Here is a 16,332-nt window from a genome sequence, read left to right as displayed (position 1 = left end):
ATAAGGTAGTCCCAAACTTACTTAGTTTACATATCCCATAAGGAAAGTCATATGATCTTGAGCTGCGGAAAATAAACGTTTAGAATCTATCTAATCTGATTACCTTATTTGAGAGATAAGGAAGCCAAAGTCCAGAAAGGTATAGACAGGAAAGAAGCAGACATTATGGATGAAACTTAGGTTTGATTATTCTAAATCTTTTCCTATCACTGCCAAACACTAAAAAATAACTGCTCCAAAAGTAAAACACTTATATGCAAAATAATACTATTAATAATAACAAAAAAGGGAGGGAATTGTTTCCTCAATGACTGAAAAACTGAAGTATATTATTATGATGGGATATCACTATGTCTAAATGAGATGATATATGAAGACCTCAAAGAAATGCAAGAAGATCTATGTCTGGCAGTCATTTGAAATGAACAAAGCAGAAACAAAAGAAGTATATATACAATTAACATAACTGTATAAATTAAGACAATGGTAAATGTCTATAAAACTTTTTAAAAAACACTTTTGTCCCAACTTACAAAGATTAGAACTATCTTTTCCAATAGAAAACTATTAAAGTATAAGCTGGCATGTACTCTTAGCCACAATAACACTTTATTCTTTTAAATTTCTTGGGGTGGGTACATTATGGAAAATTCAGTTAGGAATATTTGGGGGTTTTATGAAATATGTTGAAAGAAAGTGTGGCAATAAACTCTAAGAAATATATATATATATATATATATGCAATATATAAGAATCAGTATTACATGGATAGACTAGATATGTAAATTGTAGAATAAAGATGGATCAAAGATAATTTTAAGGCTTCTTCCTCTTGTCTACTAAGTGCAAGGCACTGCGCTAAATGCTAGGAATTTTTAAAAGAAAGCAAAAGAAAGTCACTGAACTTAAGGAGCTTATAATCCAATATATCAGAAAAATATTTTCTCTACTTAAGGAAATGGGGACACATAACAAAAAAGATTTTTTAACTCATTCTTTAATAAATCAATTTTTGTTTTAGTAACATCTCAAATGGAAATAGCCCACAATCAAGGTAAGCATTTTAATCCTTGCTACACAGATTCCAGTATCTTTCTATAGACTATATCTGTACGAATGGGGAAAAAAAAATAAAAACTAATATTCATTCTGTTGAATTGTGTGACTGATTAAGACAATTTCTTGATTAGTCTCAAAGAATCTCAGAGGTGGAAATAGCCTCAGAGGCCATAAAGTTCATACTTGAATAAGAGTCTCTCTACAAATAGTCATTCAGCCTTTTCTTGGAGGCTTTCAATGAAGGAAAATGCAATTCTAATTGTTTTCTTACATGCAGTCTAAAATTTGCCTATTTGCAACTTTCACTCATAACTGCTAGTTCTGTCCTCTCAAGTGGACATGAATCCAATCCTTTTTCCACATGACAACCCTTCAAAAACTGAAGACAATGATACTTCTGCCACCAGCATAATCACAAGCCTTCTTGTTACAGACCAATTATCACTATTTCTTAAAACTAATTCTCATATGGTATGAACTCAAGGCCCTTCATCCTCTTAGATATCTTCCTCTGGCCATTTTCCAATTTATTCTTATCTCTCCTGAAATGTGATACCCAAGACTGGATGCAATAATACAAAAGTATTTTGACCAGAGCTGAATACAATGGAGCTATCACCTCCTTAGTCCTACATCTTATGCCTCTTTTAATGCAGCCTAATATTATACAGATTTTTGGTTTCTTGGATGTCACATCACATTCCTTATATTGTAAGACCTTTTATTTCAACCTATTAAATTTAAGCTTCTTGGATTTGGTCCAGTGTTCTGCCATTTTCCTTGCTTCATTTGCAATCTGCAAATTTGATAATCATGCTATCTATATCTCTTTTCAAGTCATTGATATAAATGTTAAACTATATAAAATTAAGCATAGTTTCCTCAGTGAGTTCACTAGAGAACTAACAAAATGAACATTGAACACTTGATGACTGAATTTTTCATCCAGTTATTCAACCATTTCCCATCATCTAATTGGACAATAGTCTGGCCATCATCCTTCTATCTTTTCAATGAGAAAAGAATGAAAGATTTTATCAGACATTTTGATAAATTCCAGATAAGCTATACTTAAAGCATTCAGTTCATCTATTTGATTGGGAATACAGCTGTAACAATTGGAATGACACCACCTGCTGAAGACTTACTTAGGAAAGCTCCAACAGGAGAAGAGGGCCTCTGAGGGAAGGACCATGCGTCTTTGGCATCAGGAAGTGACGTTTGCTTGTGGGAGGAAGAATGGGGAGGCTAGCGCTCTGACTCACTCTCTTTCGTGTGGACTCTGGCGGAGAGCAGAGGTAGAAATGTTCTCTCCCTTTAATAGATAGATAGGCCTTTCTCTCTCTCTTTACCAAATTCTTATTTTCCTTAATAAATGCTTAAAAGTCTAACTCTTGTTAAAGCTTATAATTTATTGGCGACCACTCATTAGATATTTTAGACAATATAGCTAGAATTTTAGCCCATGCACAGCTATAAAATGATAGACCGTTAGCCTGGTATTCTCTGTTTTTGTTCAAACAAAATCATGCTGGTTCTCCCTTTTCTAGACATTCAGCTGTAATGTATTCTAAAATTTTGCCTGGAATAGAAGTTGAGTTTATTGAATGATATTTTCTCTATCTTATTTTGAAGAGCCAGACTTTTCCATTGCTGGACCACTCTAGTTCTCCACAATCTTTGAAAGGTCATTTGAAGTAGCTCAGAAATCATATATGCCAGTTCTCTCAGTGCATTAGGCTGTAGGTCACCTGAGCCAGGTGACCTGAATTCATCAAGGATAGCTAATTTGTATAATCCAATCATAACATAGTACAATGTATCCTATATTAGGAAAAGTTTTAAAATAATGAATTAAAATAGAATATTATTTACTATTGACAACTGAAGCCAAAGTAATGGATGGAATTATTTAAGGTCCTGATGTGAAAAGAAAATAATGAGGGTCCAAGGATACAGAGCTGTTGGGGATGTCAGGATTCATCTGTATATAAAACTTCTAAAGGTTTCAGTTGAGCAAGAGTCAGAATGTAGGTTTCAATCTAAAGGACCACCATACTGAGACCAGAGAGATTATTAAATATTTGACAGTAAACCACAACATCCAAAACTTACACACTCTCTGTTTATGATCCCAATTGTATTATTCATTGGCAGTTCCATCTCGAAAAGAAGTAGTCCACAATCAGCATAAATATTAAAAGGATTTAAATTACAGTTATATATATGTGTGTGTGTAGGTGTATGTATATATATATATATGTATGTGTATGTATATATGTGTGTGTGTGTGTGTGTGTGTGTGTGTATTCCATTGACTTTCTTTTTCACCATGTTTACAGTAATGGGAGGGAACAAGAATCTGTAAGAATTTTTCTGATTTTTGAGACTATCAAGGCTAGAATATATAATTTCCCCTGCTAGCTTAATTTTATTTGCAGACGGTTTTTATTTTAAGGATAATACTACATATATATAGACATTAAAAATGAGAAAGTATAGATTCAATTGAATTTTTTTTTGTAGGACAATGAGAGTTAAGTGACTTGCCCAGGGTCACCCTGATAGTAAGTGTCAAGTGTCTGAGGCCAGATTTGAACTCAGGTCCTCCTGAATTCAGGACCGGTGCTTTATCCACTGTGAAACCCAGCTGCCCCCCGTCTATTGAATATTTTGAAAGACAGCCTACCAGAAAGTGTCATTCATTTGTTCAGCAAAAATTTATCTCTTTATTAATAAAAGGATAAAACCATGAATAAAACTATTACTAGAATGCAAGAGAAGGTAGTTAGGTACAAAAAATAACCATAAATAGAAAGGGTGTTAGGTGTGTTTTCGCTTTATAACAGAACCTTCTGTATAACTTTATACAGAACCTTCTAACTAGTAGAATGCCAAGTGAATGATGAATAGATTCTTCATATACCCACCCTCAATGCTTAGTAAAGGAAAAGAATCAAGAGGAATTCTGGAGGAGGCATCATCACTGATTCCATAGGACCTACTTGGTCAGTCAGCAACAATATACAAACATTTAATAGTTGCTAACCACAATGACAGGTGCTTAAATATCAATATAATGAATGAAACAATATGTACTCAGCAGGAACTTCTTACAAAAGTAAAATTTTACATATAGAAGTATGACCAAAGCAAACATAAAGAAAATAAAGGAGTCCTGAGTTTAGGCAGACATTTTCTGCTTTGTTTACACAATATTTAAGAAAAACCTATTATCTAGATCAAAATAGATAAGTTAATACCCTTATAATTGATCTAGTCCAATATCTTTGTTTAATAGAAGAGGAAGTCATATACTCCAAAAGTAAAGTTACTTGCCCATTATAATATAGCTAATAACTTGCAAAGCTTAGACCCCAACACAGTTCCTCTTATTTTAAATTCTTTCTTCTGACCACCTCCCCATCACAGCTTATTAGGTTTTCCTTTTTTTTTTTTTTTTTTTTGTAGCAAGGTTTGCATTCCAGCTATAGTTTTCCTCTTGCTATCACAAATCTGGAGTTGAGAGCTATGATAACATATTCCCCAGTGGTATAACAAGACTGATGGTATTGTGATTCTTAGGTGTATCACTCATTAAATAGATTAGCTGAATGGAAATTTTGTCCCATGTGCCAAGATTAAGAGTGTGCTTACACCTTCAGCCATTCAGAACACTTTCTCCTTGTCTTGAGATCTTCTTCCAGCCTGTATAATCCTATTCCCTCACCCAGCTCCACCTCTGGGTACCTTTTCTTGTTGTCCACCTTCCTCCCATGAAACATGTGGGTTGCATGTGGGACATTAGAGGAACACTATTTCTCTTTCCTAGTATGATCGCATCTGAAGTTGGACCTTTCTTTATGTCCATACTGTCACATATACAAGTTATCCTCTATCCCACTCTTCTGACCATCTTTGGTGCTACCACCATCCCTTCTACTCTTCAGATTCCCTTCCAGGAAAACGCCACCCCACCCCCCCAATTATTTTTGCCCCAAGTGAATGACTTCCTAATCAACATTTTTATGTTGCTGACAGGTTCATCTCCTACAAAGTAAGGAATCTGGAAGTCTTCTGACAACCCACCCAAATACCATACTCAAAAAATGTGGAAACCTAGGGAATAAATTTTATCTTTGTATATTCACACATGGAATAAAACATGAAGTGGCAGTAATCATAATAAAAAAGCAAATATACAAATATTCCCACAAATTATTTTTAAATTATATCTTCAAAGAGAATATGCCATTACTTTGCCCTCTAGGCAGTACCTGTGATTTTTATTTGAAATAGCTATATTTTATAGCTACATGAAACCTAATTCCTTAAAAAATACTTTGTGATATGTTGGGATGAAAAGTGCAGTTGAAATGGAAGTTGATGGACCAGGTTTGCTGCCTTCATGCTTTTATGAGAATATTATACGAGCAATAGAGAATGACATAGGATGCAAGTACAGCCTGATAGTCTCATAATACAATATTAGCATTCTGAATGCTAAGTACAGGAGGTCACCTGAACTGAAAATCAGACAGAAACACTTTCTGTTGTTCAGTGGGTAATGAAAATCCTCTCTTTTTAATTGCAGTGAGAAACTTAAGTTGTAATGCTAGTAATATTATTATTCTTTCCTGAGCATCATTGAACACTTTATGGCAATGAACCTCCCACTGTACATCAGTGCTTTCTTTGAAAATTCATTCTTTGAGATCCATAAAGCATATGGAATCAGTAATGTACAACTCAGTTACGTGTTTAGGGTTAGTCTTCTTTTTTCCTAAATACGGTTAAAATTGTGACAATTCAGAAATTACCTCTTATTTCTATTGTAGGAATATAGCGAATTATGTTTCACATTGTTTTTTATATATTCATCTCAAATTACAGTCTAAGGACTTACAGATAAGGAAAGATAGGAAAACCTAATATTTTAAATTTAATTCAAACCACATATATTAGTTGCCTACTATTAAAAAAATGGGGCAGCTAGATGGCGCAATGGATAGAGCACCGGCCCTGGAGTCAGGAGTACCTGAGTTCAAATCCGGCCTCAGACACTTAACACTTACTAGCTGTGTGACCCTGGGCAAGTCACTTAACCCCAATTGCCTCACTAAAAAAAAAAAAATGGAGATAAATAGAAGCTCAAGTCTCTGTCTTTAAGAAACTCAGAATCGAGGGGCAGCTAGGTGGCGTAGTGGATAAAGCACTGGCCTTGGATTCAGGAGGACCTGAGTTCAAATCCGGCCTCAGATACTTGACACTTACTAGCTGTGTGACCCTGGGCAAGTCACTTAACCCCAATTGCATCACTAAAAAAACAAACAAAAAAGAAACTCAGAATCTATTTGGATAGATGGGATCAATCAGTCAATAAAATAATGAAAAACAAAATGTTGGATTTGGAGTCTGAGGAACCAGGTTCAAATCTTCACTCTTTGATGTCTCTGAGCCTCAGATTCCTTATCCATAAAATAAAGCCATTGGACAACATGACTTAAAGAGGCAGGTGATCAGCCCATCAGAGGGTAGGAATATTACTCAAATCCTATAGTCCTGTAATAGCCAAACTTGATATATCTCTATAACTATGCTTCACCATACACCCACTACACTTTATCCATTTTCATTCTCTTACCTCCCACTAACCCCCCACTGTGCAAGCCACAAACCTCTTTCTTTATGCAAGAGCTATCAGACACTCAGGACACTTGTAACCAAACCAATACCTAAAACTCATAAAGGTTATGAAGATGTCATTGGTAAACAGGCCCATTCCTAAGCACTGTCTTCTAAATAATCCCTGGTCTGCATCAGGTTTCCTTCAGAAACCTGGGTGGTGGTCTCTTGGTTAATAATTGATAAGTAAGAGCCCTCTATCCCTTCTTTTTTTAGAGTGGGACAGAATGAGCTACACAGTAATATGTACATACAATTTATGAATAAATGAATATACATATATTAGAGGTACTGTTCCTTTTTTTTTTTTAGTGAGGCAATTGGGGTTAAGTGACTTGCCCAGGGTCACACAGCTAGTAAGTATTAAGTGTCTGAGGCCAGATTTGAACCCAGGTACTCCTGACCCCAGGGCCGGTGCTCTATCCACTGCACCACCTAGCTGCCCCTCCTTTTTTTTTTTTTAAGTTGATTGTAATGCATAGGCAAAAAAAGTTTGGAGACCACTGTTCTAGGCAAAGAGAGAGGACCTGGGTTAAAATCCCACCTATCAATAACATCAAGAAAGAAATAATGAAAGCATTGTTTGAGTCTGGCTGAGTAAGCTGAAATATCTGGAATCTCTTGGATGAGAGAAAAGTTGACAGCCAAGAAACTGTGAGGCAAGATCACAGTGAACAAAACTGTGACAAGTTTAACTGGAAGAATTTTCTAAGGTTCTTCCCAACTAAGTCATCTAGAAAAGATGAAGAGCAAATATTAATGTCCCTTTGACTGGCAGTGCTTTTATTTTCTGAGTTGTATAATTACCTTGGAATGCCTTCAAAGAACCATTATATTTTACAGCTCTAATCATAGCTAAATCATAGCTAAAATGCTTTTTACCCTTTGTCAAGTACAATCCTTTTTTATATTATTATTTCTGTAAGTTCTTGTCAAACTAAACAAAACTAATTAAGTTTACAACATGTACAAGAGGTAAATATCAATGATTAATGAGAATTTCATTCCTGAACTTGGTTTAGTGACAAGAAGTTCAGGCAAAGATGGCTACAAGAGATTGCAATGCATGTGTTCTCTGCAACTTTAATGTGCGATAGTGTACTTGGCAAAATGCTGGCATATGGACCTTTTCACTAATAATGAAGAGGGGCAAAGCAGGTTAGTGCTTTTCCATTATTTTGAGAATGTATACCTTTTTTGGGGGAGTGGTCAAACTTGATCTGCACTTAAAAGCAGCTTTTAACAGCAGAGGGAAAGGAGTTCCCAGTTGTAGGAACACATCCCTTTAGTTGTAAGAGTCCTGAATTATGATAGAGGACATATTTATAGAATCATAAATTGAGAGCAGGACGGGATCTCAGAGGTTACCTCGTCCAACACGCTGGTTGACAAAAGTAAATCTGGGGGGTTCTTAAGGGAGTGTAAGAATATTTTAAATTGGCTAGCCTAATTTCCAGGGCTAATGCTGACTGGAGGACTAAACTGGGGACTTTTGACTATTTGGCTATCTGACTTCTGTTAATTTAATGTTGCAGCGCCCCGCCTCAGGGCACTCAGGTCCTTTATTCTAACTCCAAGCCCCTTTCACTTTGTAAATCCCCTGCTTCTAACTTTTCTCTCCTCCTTACTGCCACCACTGAACCCCTGTGTTTCTCTCTCACTGACCTTCTGTCTGTCTGCTCCATCAGTCTGCCCTTCGGCCTCTCTTTTCTCTGTTCCTAGTCCTTTGTCCTTCTCCTGCGACCTTGTAGCCCCCTGTCTGTCTTCTCCAACCTTTCTAATCTCGCCAGCCTCCCCTTGATCTCTTCTCCGCCTCCTCTTGTCCGTCAGAACCTCTTCTCAGCCTCTCTCCTCTGCCCCTGTCCAACTGAACCCCCTTGCTGTCTAACTCCCAGGTCTATATATACCTTTATTATCTCCACTCAAATCTCGGGGCTTTTTGCGCCCCCACAGACCAAGCTAATCCACCAGCCAGGGCTGCAGCTGGTGGGGGGGTGGTGTGCTCTCAAGACTCATGCGCCCCAGCTCAGGCCACACCAGAGCCCAGCATCTCTCAGATACCTCTGTTCAGGTCAGAGGGAGCTGGGGGCTTTTTTTCCCCCAGCTGTCTGACCTGGTGTCTTGTACAGCCCACGGGGCTTTTTGACTCAGCTGAAACTGAGGGGGAGGGGAAGAGACCCTGAAGTCCTAAGGCTTTCTAATTTCAGCCTAAAGGTAGGGTCCCCAAATCAAAATAAATTTCCACAGGAGAATTTTTTTTTTAATCTGAATAGTCCTGAATATAGGCCATTTGTACAGTTCCAAATTTTGCAAATAGGACCAACCCTAACTTCAGATCCATAATTTTATGAACACATGATATGTTGTTATTTGCCTTTTTAGAAAATATTATCACTCTCAGCTTAGGAAACTGAAACTCTAAGTTACTAAATGATATGTCAATAGATCAAAAAAAAAAGCTCATGGTATAACCTGATCACCCATTTAAAAAAACAAAACAAAAATAAAAACAAACAAAAAACAAATTTAAAAAATTAAGTCATCCTTTATCCATTCATCCATTAAGTAACCCAGTAGCATTACTTGTTGCTTATTTTTATGATCAGAATTCTCCCATTCTCTTTTCTTATTTTGCTCTGGGACAGCCCAATTATGGAATATAAATAAATAACACAATTCCTGTGATTTTATTGTATTTTTCTCTTTTAATGTGAGATGACTGTAAAAAAAATCACTCCAAGAGAATAAAACTTAGCCTTGAAGTCTCTCCTAAAACTAGGTACCTTCTATGCAAATGACTCAGTGGCAGCTGTAATGGTAATTACACAGTAAGAGGAAAATGACCCCTGCTCAATAATTCTCTGGAACTTGGCAGGGATGTGTCAAAGGCTCTTTTATTTTCATTCTCGTGAGAATGGGGACTGTGATCAGTGTGTAGCAGGCAGGTGCAAGTGCAGAGGATAGGAGCTCACCAGCCCCATTTTAATCTCTAGTCCCTAACATGAAATGGACCCTCCCTTTGTTCATCATTGGCTGATTACTTAAAGGTTACAATCTATGTGTAAAATGCAGTATACTTAACCCTAATTTCCATAATTATTCTTTGAGTTCTCTGCTAATGGTGGGGATAACACAGAGACATTCCTTCATTCTTCCCTTATTTGGACACATCCCAGAAAAGGACCTCACTGAGAACAGCTCAGCACTACTTGAACCATGTGATCTGTCTGCCAGAGGGAAGGGAGGCTTGAGACCTAAGTCCTCAAATACTGAGAGGAGACCATTACTCCTTTAGACCATTATTCCTTTTCTCACACAGAGATAACTCTTGAAGGATCCACTGTGTAGTTACATCCACTGAGGTATAAACCTGGGAGATCATTTGTTTGCCAGTCTCTTGGAAGTCATCCAAGATGAGCCTGAACAAACAAAGAAACAAACAATGGAGCCAACATAAAAGGCAAGGTTCTCCAAATCCTGTTACTTATAGCTAACATTGTACTAATTATATTATTGAAGACTCTACAGTGATTCCACGGGGAAATCCATAGCAATGAGAAAGGAATACCATCCAGATGGGAGAAACAAAGTGGGTGAAAATTTAATATTGTTTTGACTACTATATTAGCACAGTGGGTAATCTATCATGTTAAGTCATCAATATCAATAGCTATCATCAATATGAATATCATTACATAAGGATAATAATCTTGGCTGAGATTAAATAGGAAAAGAAAAAATATATATCATATTAGGAAATTGAGTGTGTTTTCAATAATCCCAAACTGTTCACAAATACAAAAGTTGTTTTTATCACCACTATTATTATTTGGTTCTTAACATGTGGCTGCAAATTAAGGCCTATCATAATCTCAAATATTACAAATAAAGTCAATGGTGATGGAAGGATATACGGTAGACATAAATGCATTGTAGCCTGTTAATAATAATAACATATTCAAGAAGTAGCATAGTAGAAGTAATAAAGAACGTTTACAAGCAAAAAAAAAAAGAGAGAGAGACAGTACCATTATGCCTTGAAAATAAGAGAGTACAAAGGAATATACTGAATAGCTAATTGTTAGCAAAGGGGGTATCGAAAAGATAAAATTAAATCTCTAGGGTAGTGGGTAGGCTCTTTATGTAAAATTGGAGGAAATTAACAAGAAACACACAAGATGAGAAGACAGAGAAACATTAACACCAGTAAAATCACATATTTACTAATGTACCTAGATTATTCTTAAGAAAGTCAAAAGTGTTCAATGCAGGTAGAGATTAATAGTCATAGTGATTTACCTGGGAATATTGCCATATTACTGTGCAACACAGCTGTGAATCTATTCAAATTCCATCCTTCATGTCCTAGAAGAAGATATAAATACATTTTCTTAGATGGAAAGTAACATTTTCTTTTGTTGGAAGTTTGATAAAATATTAAATATGTATTTTGCAAGATTTCCAGGAGAAAAAGAGAAGAGGACTAATATAGATATATGAAAACTCAGATGATATGTAATTCTGTCAGTATAGGGAACTTCTTGTGTGAGAAGACTGTCTACCAAAGCAAATTATAACTTCTACCTATAATTTAGTTCTAGGGAATCAGAGGCACATAGAGGTTAAATAATTTACGTGATTTCTTAAAACCAGTTAAGGGTCAAGAATGAGATCTGAATCCAGTTCTTTCCAACTCCAGGCTCATCATTCTACTACTTTCAGAATCTGGAAAACTTATGATTCATTTATATTTATGTTAAGCTATTAATACCAAATAAGCTTATTTTATGGTTCACAAATAACCCCCTTCCAAAAAACAAAGAAACAAAAAAACTATGAATTACAGTAATTCCTGAATAGCCAATGTCCCTAAAAAGAACTTTATTTTTTTAATCTTGCCATACCACTCAGTTACTGATCTTTATATGTATATGTACTGTTTTAATATTAATATATGGATCACCTGAATTTTATGGAGGTGCCTTATTTTCCAAAAGTATTTTTTTATGAAACCCTAGGCTAATAGGAGAAAATTGCCTTTCAAATGAACTCCAAACTGAACCCAGATAGCTAGCTGATAAAAGTAACTTCTTTCTCTTAGTATAGTAAGTCCCTATCTTATGGGGAAATCTGGGCATGCTCATCCTTGCCAAACCCTTTTTTTGGAATCCTGTAATCTTATAATGATGCTTCTATATTTCCTTCATACTTATTATAACTGAAATTGTTAAACTGCTTTTTCATTGGATTGATTTGGATCATGCTAATGAAGTTATTTTGTAACCTGTGAGCAAAGAAACATTAAAAAGCCTTAGAAAGAAGGGGTCTCTGAGTTCCCTTCTGAGGAAGAGGGTCTCCAACATGATCATGTTATATTTCTTCTTAGGACAAATTAAATTGGTATTATGTTTTTTTCTGTCTGCCTCTGATCTGGCTTTTAGCCATGTTCTCTGATTTTGTTTTGGTAGGAGACTTATGTTCTCTGATCTGTTTTTTTGTAGGAGAACAGGTATGGAAACAAAATGTAGGAGATATCATAAGATATAATAATTTCTCTGATCTGTTTATTAATTCTGTTTGTAGGAGACAGGCAGATTAAACTATATTTTAATTTTCAACAATACACACATCTCCATACATATATAGAGAGAAAGAATAGGTTTTCCAAGGAAAAGATAATTTAATGCACCATATAAATACTGTTACTATTAACCAGGTGTTAAGGGTTAAAATTCTAGCTAAACTGTCTAAAATATCTAATGAGTGGTCGCCAATAAATTATAAGCTTTAGCAAGAGTTAGACTTTTAAGCGTTTATTAAGGAGAATAAGAATTTGGTAAAGAGAGAGAGAAAGGCCTAGATTCCTATCTATTAAAGGGAGAGCACATTTCTAGCTCCCTTCTCCGCCAGCGTCCTCAGGAAAGAGCCCGAGACTGAGCGCCAGTCTCTTCCTTCCTCCTCCCACTAGCCCGCATCACTTCCTGACTCCTGGTCTTGCCCTCAAAGACCTTCCCTTCATGGGCAGAACTCTTCTACAGTAAGTATCCAGCAGGTGGCGTTATTCCAATCGTTACAGTCCCCCCTGTTGTTCCTCAAGAAACAAAATGTTTCCTTGACGGAACAGTAAAAAGAATATAATAACTATTGCTAACTAATAATATGTGAACAACAATATAGAAAAGGAAGAGAGGAAAGTTTTGTCCAGAGGGGCGATTTTTTTTTTGTCCTCATGAACCGACGCTTTGACATTAGTCTTGCAAAGGGAGGGCCTCTGCAGAGAATACATGTTACAGATGGTGTATATTATAACAGAAAGAGAAAAAAAAAAACAAATCAAAACTGTTCATTTAAAGTCTCTGAAAGTCTTTTCTCAGATGTCCTCTAGGTGTAGTCGTGGAATAGAAGTCTTTTCAGGGGTTGATGTGTGGATGCTGGTAATCAGCCAGGAAAATTTCCTACAAAATTGAGCTTAACACAACTTTAAAATAGCTTTGTCAATAATCAAATCAAACAATGAAAGTTCTCAAAAACATGTCTAAGGGAATTCAGAATCTTAGTTGTTACACATGAAACATATAATAAAACAAAAATTGAAACATTCTTTAAAATTATAATATTACTATAGTCCCCCCCTTATGGAGGGTAATTGAGAAGATAATTGCTGTGATATTAATTTTTAAAAATAATTTTTATCTTTGTTTCATCATTTTTTGCATCATCTGCCTAATTATCCTCATGCCATTATGAGAAATTAAAAAATCTAATATAATTGGTAACAGGTGTCAAGGCCAAATTCAACACTGTATTTATCATGACACCTGAGATAATTATGGGGGTTACCATAAAAGAACAGAGAAATGATGGGATATGAGCATTCCCACACTTGAGCAATATATACTGCCCATGCAGTATGCCAGGCTTAAAATAGGTGGATGGAATATATGTCCATGCCACCGAACATATTGGAGGAAACTGAGTCAGACTTAATCAGATGCATGGGATTGAGATGGTTCATGGCATCAGGCATATAGGAGGGAGCATAGAAGCCAGGTGTAGAAGTGAGATGGGTGGGATCAATACTTCCAGCCATCTGTACAATATTGTGGGGAAAAATAAAATAAAATATTAAACCAAGAGAATCCAACCTCAACATTTGTCAAAAGCCGTTCCCTCGGCCATACCTTGACTTCATGCATGTCTCCCCTCATGTGACAGTTCAGTGTCTGCTCTTGCATGTATTCCTCTTGTGATTGGATGGCATCTTGGCCAACTGGCATCTGATAACTCAGAATAAAGGCAATTAATGTCTTAAATGATAAGTTCCCATAATCCAAGTCTCATATGGATTTAAAAATTGAGGATAATAAATGATTGCAAAAAATGTGAATACATCTTGACTCAGAACACAATATATAATTATGCAACAATTTCAAATAATACCCCTTTTTTTTACTTAGTATACAATTACTTTTTTGAAAAATCTGAACATATTTAAATAAAAGTTAAAGCACAACACAATCTCAAAGACAACTTTTACAAATGTTCCCCTCTTTTTTTTTTTTTGGAATATGCTTATCAAAAATAATACTTCTAGAATCAATTTACACTTGCCATGGCAAACAATTTGCCAGGGAAATGCTTTAAAGAGTTTGATCAAATAATCAGTTGAGAAAAAAAATAACAAAAACAAACAACTCAGAATATGGGAGCACAATACTCCTAGAATTAACATTGTATTATGAAATCAAAACCATGTTTCAAAATTAGATAGATGAATGAATAGAAGAAAATACACGTGGAATAATAAAAGACAATGAAATTCAAACTAGGGAAATCTAAATGAATATGAACTTAATATTAATAAGAGTATTACAAAATATAAACTTGATCGCATGACTATAAAAAGCTTTTACAAATATTCTCCTTGTTTTAGAAACTAAGTATAAGACACGATCTCAAAAGCATGAAAATCTCTATGAAAATAAACCCATACCATTAATTTCAAAATGTAGGTGTAATAGCATAGAAATTCTATGTAACCTCTGAACTGACATTAATACTCTGAGTGAATTCAGAACACTTCTGATTTCGGTATCTAAAATCCCCAATACTCATATCAATACCTTGCTGCTTACTTCTACATTTCTGTAAAATATATACCCTTCCATGGCAAAAGAAGCAGAGTCTTGAACTATGTTGATGATTGTCATTCTTATACAGCTTAAATTTTTCTTCTTTAACCCCTCTATATTGTCTGTCAGCCTTTTCACCATACAAATGCTTTATAAGATTACTAATTAAAGACAAAAGCAGGTTAGCAAAATTATGAACAAAACGAGCATATCTGGAATTTAAAGAGCTTTCTAAGATTGTCTCAAAAGCACAGCCAGGCCGGGGAAGGGCTGAGCCTGAAGCTGCAAATGCAGGTAGAAAAAGTTGAGCATGCGCACCAGATCTCTGGACTTCCCAGGCAGGGGAAGCTATGGGCTTGGCCATAGGAGGAGTAGAGGGTGGGGTCTGGAGAGGAGGGGAGGGACCAGAGCAATTTGAATCAGACTTGATTTTGAACTCAGGCCTGGATTCCTCTTCCCCCACTTTGCCTCCAGGTGCTAGGGGATTAAAAGCTTCTAGAGGGTGGGTCATTGCCTCCAGGCATGCAAAATTAGAGCAACAATTACTGTTAGAACTGGGAAAAGCTGCAGGAATCTCTTCAGGTTTCTCTGAAAAAGCATGGTTGGGAGAGGGGGAGATATTTCTTTGTGGGAGTAAGTTACTGGCTCTTTTAACAAAAATAAAAAGAAAAATAGAAAATCCACAAAAACAAAGCATTAACATGATCTTATCTCCCATTTGTCTGGTTAAACAGACTAAAATCAAAAATAGGATAATTAGGGAGTTTAAAAGGTCCATTTGAAAAAATTTAAAGGGAAAACACCAGGCAATTCAGCAGTACTTAAGATTTAAAGGGTTAGGGTAGGGAAAATTTCTTACCCAACCGGAAGATCAGAAGTGAGGTTCAGCTTTCCTCTTCGTGGTCAGCCATCTGTTAAGGGTTAAAATTCTAGCTAAACTGTCTAAAATATCTAATGAGTGGTCGCCAATAAATTATAAGCTTTAGCAAGAGTTAGACTTTTAAGCGTTTATTAAGGAGAATAAGAATTTGGTAAAGAGAGAGAGAAAGGCCTAGATTCCTATCTATTAAAGGGAGAGCACATTTCTAGCTCCCTTCTCCGCCAGCGTCCTCAGGAAAGAGCCCGAGACTGAGCGCCAGTCTCTTCCTTCCTCCTCCCACTAGCCCGCATCACTTCCTGACTCCTGGTCTTGCCCTCAAAGACCTTCCCTTCATGGGCAGAACTCTTCTACAGTAAGTATCCAGCAGGTGGCGTTATTCCAATCGTTACACAGGGATTATAGGTAGATTTGAGATATAAAAAATTTGTTAATTTCATCACTATTAATTTTTGTTGACAAACTTTATTAATAGCATTTTTCCTTGTGGAGTGACAAAACATTTAGAGACTATAAAGGTACCCTTAATAGAATATGAATTAGAAAAATAATGGAAAATAAGCCAGTTTGCTTAGAAAA

The sequence above is a fragment of the Dromiciops gliroides genome, chromosome 6, assembly GCF_019393635.1.
Source record: "Dromiciops gliroides isolate mDroGli1 chromosome 6, mDroGli1.pri, whole genome shotgun sequence".
NCBI classification, from domain to species: domain Eukaryota; kingdom Metazoa; phylum Chordata; class Mammalia; order Microbiotheria; family Microbiotheriidae; genus Dromiciops; species Dromiciops gliroides.
The sequence above is the reverse complement of the archived record's forward strand: the minus strand, read 5'-3'. Positions refer to the sequence as shown.